This window comes from Momordica charantia (assembly GCF_013281855.1).
Source record: "Momordica charantia cultivar OHB3-1 chromosome 8 unlocalized genomic scaffold, Mcharantia_2.0 BLBB01000008.1, whole genome shotgun sequence".
Lineage (NCBI taxonomy): Eukaryota > Viridiplantae > Streptophyta > Magnoliopsida > Cucurbitales > Cucurbitaceae > Momordica > Momordica charantia.
Genome location: NW_028275166.1, coordinates 27,490,009 through 27,499,912, shown reverse-complemented (window position 1 = coordinate 27,499,912; position 9,904 = coordinate 27,490,009). Strand labels below are relative to the sequence as shown.

General features: G+C 36.1%; 1 long non-coding RNA gene across 1 annotated transcript; it reads left to right on the top strand.

The window, feature by feature from the left end:
* Positions 1-4,890: 4,890 nt before the first annotated feature.
* LOC148209881 (uncharacterized) lies at positions 4,891-9,024 on the top strand. The gene is made up of 2 exons (XR_015792675.1): positions 4,891-5,062; positions 7,746-9,024. It is a non-coding gene; the product is annotated as an uncharacterized LOC148209881 (long non-coding RNA).
* The last annotated feature ends 880 nt before the right edge of the window (positions 9,025-9,904 follow it).

The following is a 9,904-nucleotide window of genomic DNA, read 5'->3' as shown; positions in this document are numbered from 1 at the left end:
TTAGCAGCTCGGCCTCATCCTCGTCCCGAGCTCGCAACCAAAAAAGAATGGCTAAAGCAAAAATGACACCCCACCCATTGAGGGCCACTTGAGCAGGAGCCAGTCCAGTTCGGTTTAAGAACTCCTGAGCAAAGGGATGAAGGGGAAGTCTAAGGCCGTACTCAAACATCTTCAAATAAAGAGTGACCCATCCTTCTGGAGGATTGTCAGCTCTTTCCCCTTCCTCCGGGATCCTAAGGAGGATGTTGTTTGGAATTTTATACCCCCTACGAAGGTGTCCGAGATAGTGCTCGGGCATCCTAGAGGGGTACTCCAGACCCTGGCCCGAGGTGGAGGTATCACTATCCTCTCCGTCATTTGAGAACCTAAAGTTCTCTATTTCTTCCAGTTCGGACTCTAACCTACGAGCTAAGACCTCCCCAGAATCACTTGGTTTGGGGGGTGAGCTACTTATGGTTCGACCTACGCTACCCAAGCTATCGCTACTGGAGGGGGAAGACAAGAACACCACCATACTCGAAAAGAAAGTAAAAGTGAAAATAACTGACCTACAGAAGGTTCGAGCTGGTTTCAGATCGAACTCCAGAAATTCAGGAAACGTAGGGTTTGACCTGAAGTTTCGGGACTATTTATAGCTGATCGGAAAAGCCTCTGCGCCGTACACGTGTAATCAAGGAGTGGCTAGGATCTTCTCGAGATACGCAACGAAACACTTGAGTGCTCCGACAACCTGGCAGGTCGAAACGTCTTCCGCAACGGTCATATTCCCTCTACAAATGAAAAGTCGCCACGTGTCCAAAATATATTCGAATGAACTTCTCTGTCAGGTCGAGATCGAACCTGACAGAGAGGGGGCCAATGTTTGGGGGTAAACATACCCGATACACGTGGAGGACCCTTATTAGTGTTTGAAGAAACCAAATAAAAAGGATTGCTTAGGTCCACCTCGGCCCCGCCGAGGAGACCGGATTCGCCCGTTATAAAAGACTAAGTATGGGCACCAAGGTTCGATCTGACTGGGGTCCGACCTGCTCGGAACCCGACAGGTCCGATATGAGAAAAAATATATAACCGCCGGTCGTGTATACTGTCGGATCCATCACCTATAAATAGAGGACTTCATTTCACGCTCAGGTATCGAATCTCACCTCGAACTAAATAAGGAGTCCGATCTATACTGACTTGAGCGTCGGAGTGCTTACCCTCTTGTGCAGGTCCACTCTAGTGTTCAGGTCGGAACCGGGGACCGGGTTCGAGCTCGATTCGTGAAGAACCATTGTGCAAATTCCTGCATAAACAAATTGATTATATGAAAATTGTGTTTTAATTGTATTGAGATATTTGTGGTTGAATTGGAATTGTGATAAATTCACTTTCTTCTCATGTCAATTTTTCTTGTCTATTTATTGTGTAGTCTTGGAACATATCAAGCAAGAAATGATGAAGCAAAGTTTGTTTTATTCTCTCAAATTGTTGAAGCATTGTTTATGGTGTAAATTTTTTAGAGAGAATTTTTTATGTAATTCGATAAGTGCAATTCTGTGAGTTGTTTTTCTTTTGTGAGATTTCTATCAACTATTGGAGAAGACACATCCACCATTGAAGGGAGTTCAAGCGATGGACTACAACACAAGGGGAGCTTGTGTTTGAAAAGATTCAATCGAAGTAGGAGTCGATCAAGTACTGCGGCATGATTTAAGAAGGGAGTTCTTTTATGCATAAGTCAATATTGATTGTAAATTGTACTAACTTTTGATTGTTAATCTTATTCTCTGGGCGTGGTTTCGTGGAGTAGGTTGGAAAACCGAACCATGTTAAAAACCTCTTTGTGTCATCTCCCTTAATTATTTTAATTTCTAAGATCCAAAAATTTGAAACTTTAAAAATAGAATAATATTTTAACAAGCTAGGTAGATCTTTCAGATAGTTTTATTTATAATGTTATGTATGGAGCAATATATACGATAGAAGATTCAACTACATCAGGAATGACAACCGGGACCATCGACAAGCAGAGTCGACCCAAAGCACGGAGGCTAGCCCGCCAATGGGCCGACCCCACCTTGACGCCGACCCTTTCGCGGTCTTAGGTCGAGAAGGCCCTCAACGCTATCCTTTTTCCCTCTCGGTCCTTGTTTCAAGTGTATAGCGTTCGGGCCCCAAAGCCGAGCCCCGTCCCCGTTCCTCTACTAATGCTGGAGGCATCCCGACCCAAAGTCCACGAATATCAAACCTAGGGTTGGCGTCCTGAGAAACCCTAGGGGGGCAATTCGACTATAAATAGGGATGGAGTCACCCCTTGAAAGTAAGCCAGAACTACACTTTCAAATGTCTTGCTTGTTTAGTGATCTTTCCTTTTGCTAACCTAGGCATCGGAGCCAGTGTGACTGAAGTCACACCAGATTAGGATTTTTTTCGATTTTGCAAGTATTTGGTCCCGAAGTATTCTAGTTGGTGCACGGAGCGGAGATAACCGGTCTACTAGAATCCCAACATCAACAGATAAAGACACCAATTATCATTTTTGAGATCAAAGATTTAATTTCCATCTCTACAATGATAGAATTAAGAGAAAACACTTTAAAGATTTAGATGGTTTGGGAAGCAACCATTCGAACGAAGACCCTCCACATTTTCACAATAGTATGACATTATCTATTTTGAACATAAACTTTCACGACCTTGCTTTTGGGATCACCCAAAATGCTTTATATCAATGGAGATGTTGTCTCTCACACTTCTTCTCTAATTAAAATAGGAATTTGTTCGTACTCTTTATACATCTAATACAAAGATACCAAAGAAAGAATAATCTAATATTCAACCGACCATAATAAGATTATCAGTATATAAAAAGATGGAGCGGATTGTAGTTCCTCTTTCCTTTGAAAGCCATCTTTACTATTTTTTTCTTTTTTTATTTAAATTGGGAATCAACGTCGCGTGACTTTTCCAGTTGGATCCTTATAACTCAAGGTGGTAGTTGTGGATATTACCACACTGAACCCCGGAGACCTGAACCTGGGTGTGAGGTTCCATCTAGCCCTGAGTCTGCTATGCCCCATTCGCAGCCATGATTTTTTTCTAATTTTTAATTTTTAAGTTTAATTGAGCTCCTATTTGATATCCTTTTGTTTTTTTTTCAAATTAAATTTATATATGCTTCTTTCATCTATATTTTTTTTTATTTTGCGATCTACTTTTAATACTGTTTTAAAAATATAAGTCAAATTTTGAAAACTAAAATGAAATAGTTTAAAGAAATGGTTTTTATTTTTATTTTTATTTTTTATTTTTTTAATAATGTTTTAAAAATGTAAGTCAAATTTTGAAAACTAAAATGAAATAGTTTAAAGAAATGGTTTTTATTTTTTTTATTTTTTATTTTTTTAGAGCAAAATGATTTTTATTTTTAAAATTTAGCTAAGAATTCAAATAAATTAATATATAATAAAGGTGATAAAATATACAAAGGAAAACCAAAGATGATATTTAAAAATAGAAAACTAAATTAAGCAAAATTATTATTAAAAATGCACAAATTCAGAAGTTTCTATTGGGTTGTGAATAATTATCTCTCTCTTTTATTTTGGTTGAGTGAGTTAATCCTCTTGGCCTTAAACTTTAAATTTCAATAAATTCAACCCTAAATTTAAATAACTACCCATCTATCAGTCAACTTCTTTTTTTTCTTTTTTCTTTTTTTCTTTTTTTTGGTTGAAGCATCTATTAGTTAATTTTTCATTTTATTAAAAATATTTTTGTGTAGGTATGAGCACTATTTCTAGAGTGTTTTGTTGGTTGAATTTGTATAATTTATTGGTTAGTTTAGGAGTAATTTCTCATTTAATTTTTAATGAAGTATTAGTTATAATTAATATTATTCATCCTTAAGAAAGATAGGTTAATGGTAAAATTGGCTCACTACATAGATAAAAAACATATCATATCTAGAAACTTCATGTTTCTACCAAGCAATCCATTGACAACATTTCATTCACCATCGCCTAAGTATTTTGTGTCGGTGTTCTTCAACCTAAATGACATTATTGTGTCGTAAGAGAGGCCTAAAGAGTAACAAACAAGGTTTTCTCTTCGTTGGATAGTTTCATTTTGATTTGGTTATAGTTGGAATAGCCAACCATGAAGCTTAGCGCTTCATTTCGACTATTGCATCCTGATCTATTCAAGATAGAGGAAAACTAGTTTTTGGCAAACTTTGTGTTAAGGTTCGTGAAGTCAATGCACATCCTCCACAAGTTCTTGCTTAATTTCTTTACCAGGACCACATTAAGAGGGTAGGGTACTTTTTGAATGAACTTAGTTTGAGTAGCTCTTAGACTTGGTCGACTATGATCTTGTGTTCTTAGCCTAGTTGAAGGGTCGGCACTTTTGCCTAATTGGCTTGAAATCACGGTCGCTAGTACACCTTGGGCCTTGGATCGATCCCTTGCATATCCCTATATGACAATGCATGCGAATACATCTTCGAAGTAACAGGAGGCTCCTCTCTATATTTGGCTCTGATGATAATGACCCATTGCTCGTTAGACACGAGCAGAATAGACTCCCAATCCTTGGCAGATGCGCCCCCTTTCTCTAGCTTATTAGCTCCCCCAGGTAGTTGACTCTAAATTGCTAGGAGCTTGGGTCCACCTCTCCCTATTATAGATTGGTTCGTCGTCCATCAAAAGTGTTGAGTCGATAACATGCATTAGTTTCGTTTCCTTTAAGGCAGTATAATAGTATATTTGCGAAAAACTCACTATTCTTTCTTGACACTCCAACTGCTCCAAGTGTTAATACTACATTACCTAGTAATAGGTAGATGGTATGACCTTTAGAATGTGGAAGTTTGTCCTTCCTAAGATTCGGTGTTGTAAACTGAGGTTTAGTCCACAACAAAACTCCATCACTCCATCAGGGTCACTTAGTTGGGTTCATCCCTAAAAGGTTCATTAGGAGCTTGATGCTTCTTTAGGAATGACTCATTTGCCTCCAAACCTGACCAGAAGCACTGAATTACTTCTTAGCATGACTCATTCTCCAAACCGGACTAGAGGTACTAAACTACTTCTTAGCCTACTCGTTCCTATAATTTCATGCATTGAAGATTGCCGAGTAGAGCACACGTACATCGTGTGAGCTACCGCCATCAACTAGAATCTCATGGACCTTGACGTTTTCTACAGTTAGAGTCACCATTAAGACATTGTCGTAAGGTTGATGGAGGTTTACTGCCTCTTCTTCTGAAAGCTCGATCCACGAGCTCGACTTAGCTTAGGTTGGTGGAGCACACTTCCCAAACTTTTGGGACAAGCCTAGCCAATTGATGGGATTTTTTGAAAAACTGAAGGGTTTTTTAAACTTAATTGAAAATAAACGGGTGAGTTTTGAAAATTTTGGATATTTGGGGTTTTGCGTCTTTCAAAAAGACGTGTTTGACTAGTTTTATACGAATGCGTCTCTTCAAGAGACGCATTCAGCGCACTTTTTTTGGGAACAGACTCCGTCAGTTTAAACTGACGGAGTTATTCAGGATGCGTCTCTTAAAGAGACGCATCCGTCTTGGAAATTCAAGTGGATTCCCTGCGGCGATTCAGAGGTTCCTTGCAAGGAACCTCCCTGCACAATTGCAGTTTTTTTTTTTTCAAATTCAATTTATTAAACATTTGTTTTACTCCCTCCTCATTTTTCCATTCTTTTTCTAACTCTCCCATTCTTCTTCTAACTCGGGTCTCCCATTCTTCCTCCCATTCTATCTTCATCATCACTCTCATTTTAATCCTACTTTTGTTTCCTTCCCTTTTTTCCTTCTATTTTTTGTTTCCTTCCTTACTTCCCTTCCATTTTATCTTCACCATCATCCTTTTAAGGTAATTGTTAATATTTTTATTGTTTATTGTTTATTTTTTAGTTTTATTATTAATTTTCTTTTGTTGTAGGAACCGTTCAAATTTAATAGAGATAGCAAACTTGGAGCAAGATTTTGTTTACAATATAGGTATCTTTAATTACTTTATAATATATATTTAAAATATTACTGAGATATGGAAATATTTTTTAATATGAATTTTAATTGAGGCATATTTTTGAACATTTTTGTTTTAGTAATTGAATTTTAAAAATTCATGGGTATTTTTTATGAGTTTGTGAGTTTATTTATTTTTAAAAACATTTATAAAATTTAAGCAAAATATTGAAAACTAAAAAATATATATATATTTTTTCTTTTGAGCATGTATGTTTTAAAAAGACAAAAAAATAAAGTCATATTGTTACAAAACTTTTTTTACAGATTTTCTTTATGAATTTTGATGTTTTTATTTATGAAGTATATTTAATCGAAAATTAAAAAATTTAGATAAATTATGAAGTTTGAGTTTTGATTTTATTATAAAAATTTATTAATTATTAAGTTAATAAAAGATGAAAGACATATGTTAATATAAAAGAATAAAATATTTTTTAAAAAAGTAGTCATCAAAATTTTGAACATTTATTAATATAAAGTAATAAACTCTAAGCTAAAATACTCACAAAATAATATAAATATATAAAACAATTAATTCAAAAGAAAAAAAAAACGTAGTGATGTTCATTCAACGAAAACCGGCGACGTATGTATCCCTCAAAGATGAGATACGAGTGAAGTTGCTTAGTACGAATATCGCAATTATGGTGTTTAATAAAAATTAGGATGGGATGTGAAGGAAAGTAAAAACAAAATAATAATAATAATAATAAAAAACTGGATGCGTCTCTCTAAGAGACGCATCTAGTCGGTCCGTCAGGTCTCCTTACGCCGTCAAAGTCTCGTTATGTCATTCCGTTACACCGTCCGACGGAGCACTAAATGCGTCTCTTGAAGAGACGCATTCGTATAAAACTAACCAAATTCGTCTTTTCAACAGACGCAACACCCTAAAAACCTAAATATTTCAACCCCCACCCGTTTTTCTCAATTAAGTTCGAAAAGGTCTTTATTTTTACAAAAAACCCCAATTGACGCTTCACTTTCCTCTTTTTTCGAGATTCTTTTCCTACTAGACCGTCGAAGATTGTCTTTTTTCTCTCTAGAAGAGAAATCATTATCGCCCTAGTTTCATTACCTCGAGTTGGCTTGGTGCAGTGACTTTCACTCTCTCTAATTACCTCCTTCAAATAGTCGTGCTGAATCAACACTTCAATATCTTCCTTTAGGTCAAAGCAGTTTTAGGTGATATGGTCATGGTCGCGGTGAAAAAGACATTATTATTTATCCTTATTCTACCCATGAGAGTCTGTCTTCATTTTTGAGGACCTACAATGTTCAAACATTTTTACTTACGTTTAACGTTCGTGTGACATGTGCAAATTGGGTAGAGAATTGCTTATGTCACTCTCACACATGGCGCCTAATAATATTAATGCAAGGTTTTTGTCCACGTCACAAACTAATTGATCTTATGAATAAGAGCTTCAAAGGAACACCTACACACATAATCACCATTGCATATTGGTGTGGTGTTAAGTCCAATACACTCAGATGCTTAAATCAGACAGTAGGTTTAGTTTAGTGTAGCTAAAATTAATGTTGTGTAATGTACTTCAAGCATGTGATCTCTCTACCCACTTGTAAGGGGAATACACTCAGGGTTTGACCTTTCTTATGCCAATCTCGCTCAATCTCTGAGATTCTAGGACACTTAATAACGTGCAGGTTTTTCAACACTTGACTCATGCATGATTTGTTGTGATGACAGCACATCCTACATTGTGGTGCGATTCCCCCAACTAGGCCAAATTGGCTCGATTCAAGCAGTTTGGCTCAAGCAATTTAATTCGTGTCCTGTTCCCTTCGAGCCTTTCCTATATTTTTATGACCTATCATGTAAAAAGTTACAAATGAGTACATACAAAAAATGTCATACTTATCTTTTAAAGAAAGACAAATATGTCCCTTGATCCTACACGAGTCAGAATTATAAATGTTCACCCGTGAGTTCATGTCCACTTGAGTAATTCATTCAACTAGTGTACCATTTAAAGAGAAGATTTGAAGATTGACAATTGCTCTCTCTGTCTCTACATGGTGAAGAATATATTTGTTGGAGGAAGGCTAGAGCGAGAGCATTTTAATTCAAATGGTACATAAATATCTTCTCCAATTGCTCCTCTGAGACAACAACTTCTCAGAAAAGGGTCGTTGTCCATTCTCTAGCTGGCCTCCATTACACTATTTAATGCAAAATTATTGGATTGGATGGCCATGGCCATTACTGAGTGGGGTGGTGAATCTAAATATCTGCCCAAGATCATGACATCAACTGTCGGCAAAGGCCATGTGAAGCATTTCAATTTTAAATATTTATTCTTCATATTTTTATCCTCATTCCTATAAAATGAGATCACACCCACACATTCTTCAATTCAACCCCAATTCCATGGGACATTCTTCCAACAGTACTACAGGAGTTGCAATGGCGCTCCTCATTTTGGCGCTGACTCTGTGTGCCAACAACTGCAACTGCAATGCTGCTCCTCTAAGTCCTTCCAATTTCGACAACGACACGCTCGTCATCGCTGCCTCGATGCGGTGCGATGGCCACACCGAAGAATGCATCGCCGAAGAAGACAACGAGTCGGCATTTCCAAACTTGGTAAAGTCGATTAAGTTATTTGATAGTTCAAGAACCGGAAACCAGAACAAACCTATATGTTCTCGGCCGGGAAGTTCTAGATGCCTCGACGACGGACACCCAATTCCCAATCCAGAAACTTGTGCTGATTATAAGCGCAACTTCTGTCATTAGAACAAGATAACAAGTCAACAAGTGTCGATCTAATTTAGTTGAGTTCGAAAATAATTCTCACTTCCACAAGTTATGTTAAAAATAAATAAAGCGAGTATATATGTCGTCCGCTGATTGTGCTCCCCAACGTACTGTTAAATTGTTTCAACTTATCTAATGACTTGATTGTAGGTTCAAATCTTACTTGGACTTGTTGTAGCAATAAAGCATCTTAGAGTATTTCATTCCATTTCATTGTAATTGTACTTTGGGTAAGATTTCTCCAACGATTGGAGTTTCGATTCTACAAATCTTACATATATCTGTTTGCAATTACGTTAAAAATAAATGTTTTGGTTATTGTCCTTAATTAATTACATTATAAATTGTAAGCATATGGATAGTTGGTTTTAAATGTGCGTGAATGCTAATATGGACATGTATTGAAGTTAAGTGGGGTTGAGGTAAGTATTGGATGGAGTAAAAAAATTAGCAATGGAGTATTGACCATGTTGTCCTTCATGTTACGTTGGATGGGCTAATTACAATCGTAACTTGAGTATTTCTACAATGGTATAATATTGTGCACTTTGAACATGACTCTCATAGTTTTGTTTTTTATTTCATTGACACCCTCTTCCCTAATTAATGTAAGATTTTGTTTGCACTCCTTACAAATCCAATAAGATGGATATAATTGACTGATAAACTTTTCACAACTTTTCACATAGTGAGTCTAATTAATTAAATGAACAATATTTTTTAAAACAATTAATTTTATCATATTTTGTTAAAAAAGATTATCCTAAATTAAGCACCATAATTAATTGCTTGTTGGGAATTTTATCATATTTTATCAAAAAAAAAAAATTATCCTAAATTAAGCACCATGATTAATTGTGTGTTTGGTTCCCGTACTTTGAGCTTAATTTAGTTCATTCTGGTCTCATGTCTGTACTTTTAACATGTTCATTTTTGTTCATGTACTATCAACTTTAGTTATTGTAGTTTCATTGCTTTCAAATGTTTGTTTTGGTCCCGATACTTTTACAAAGTGTCATTTTAGACCTTATTTGAAAAAATTTAAAACAAATTGTATACATAATTGAAACCCTTTTTAATATAAATTC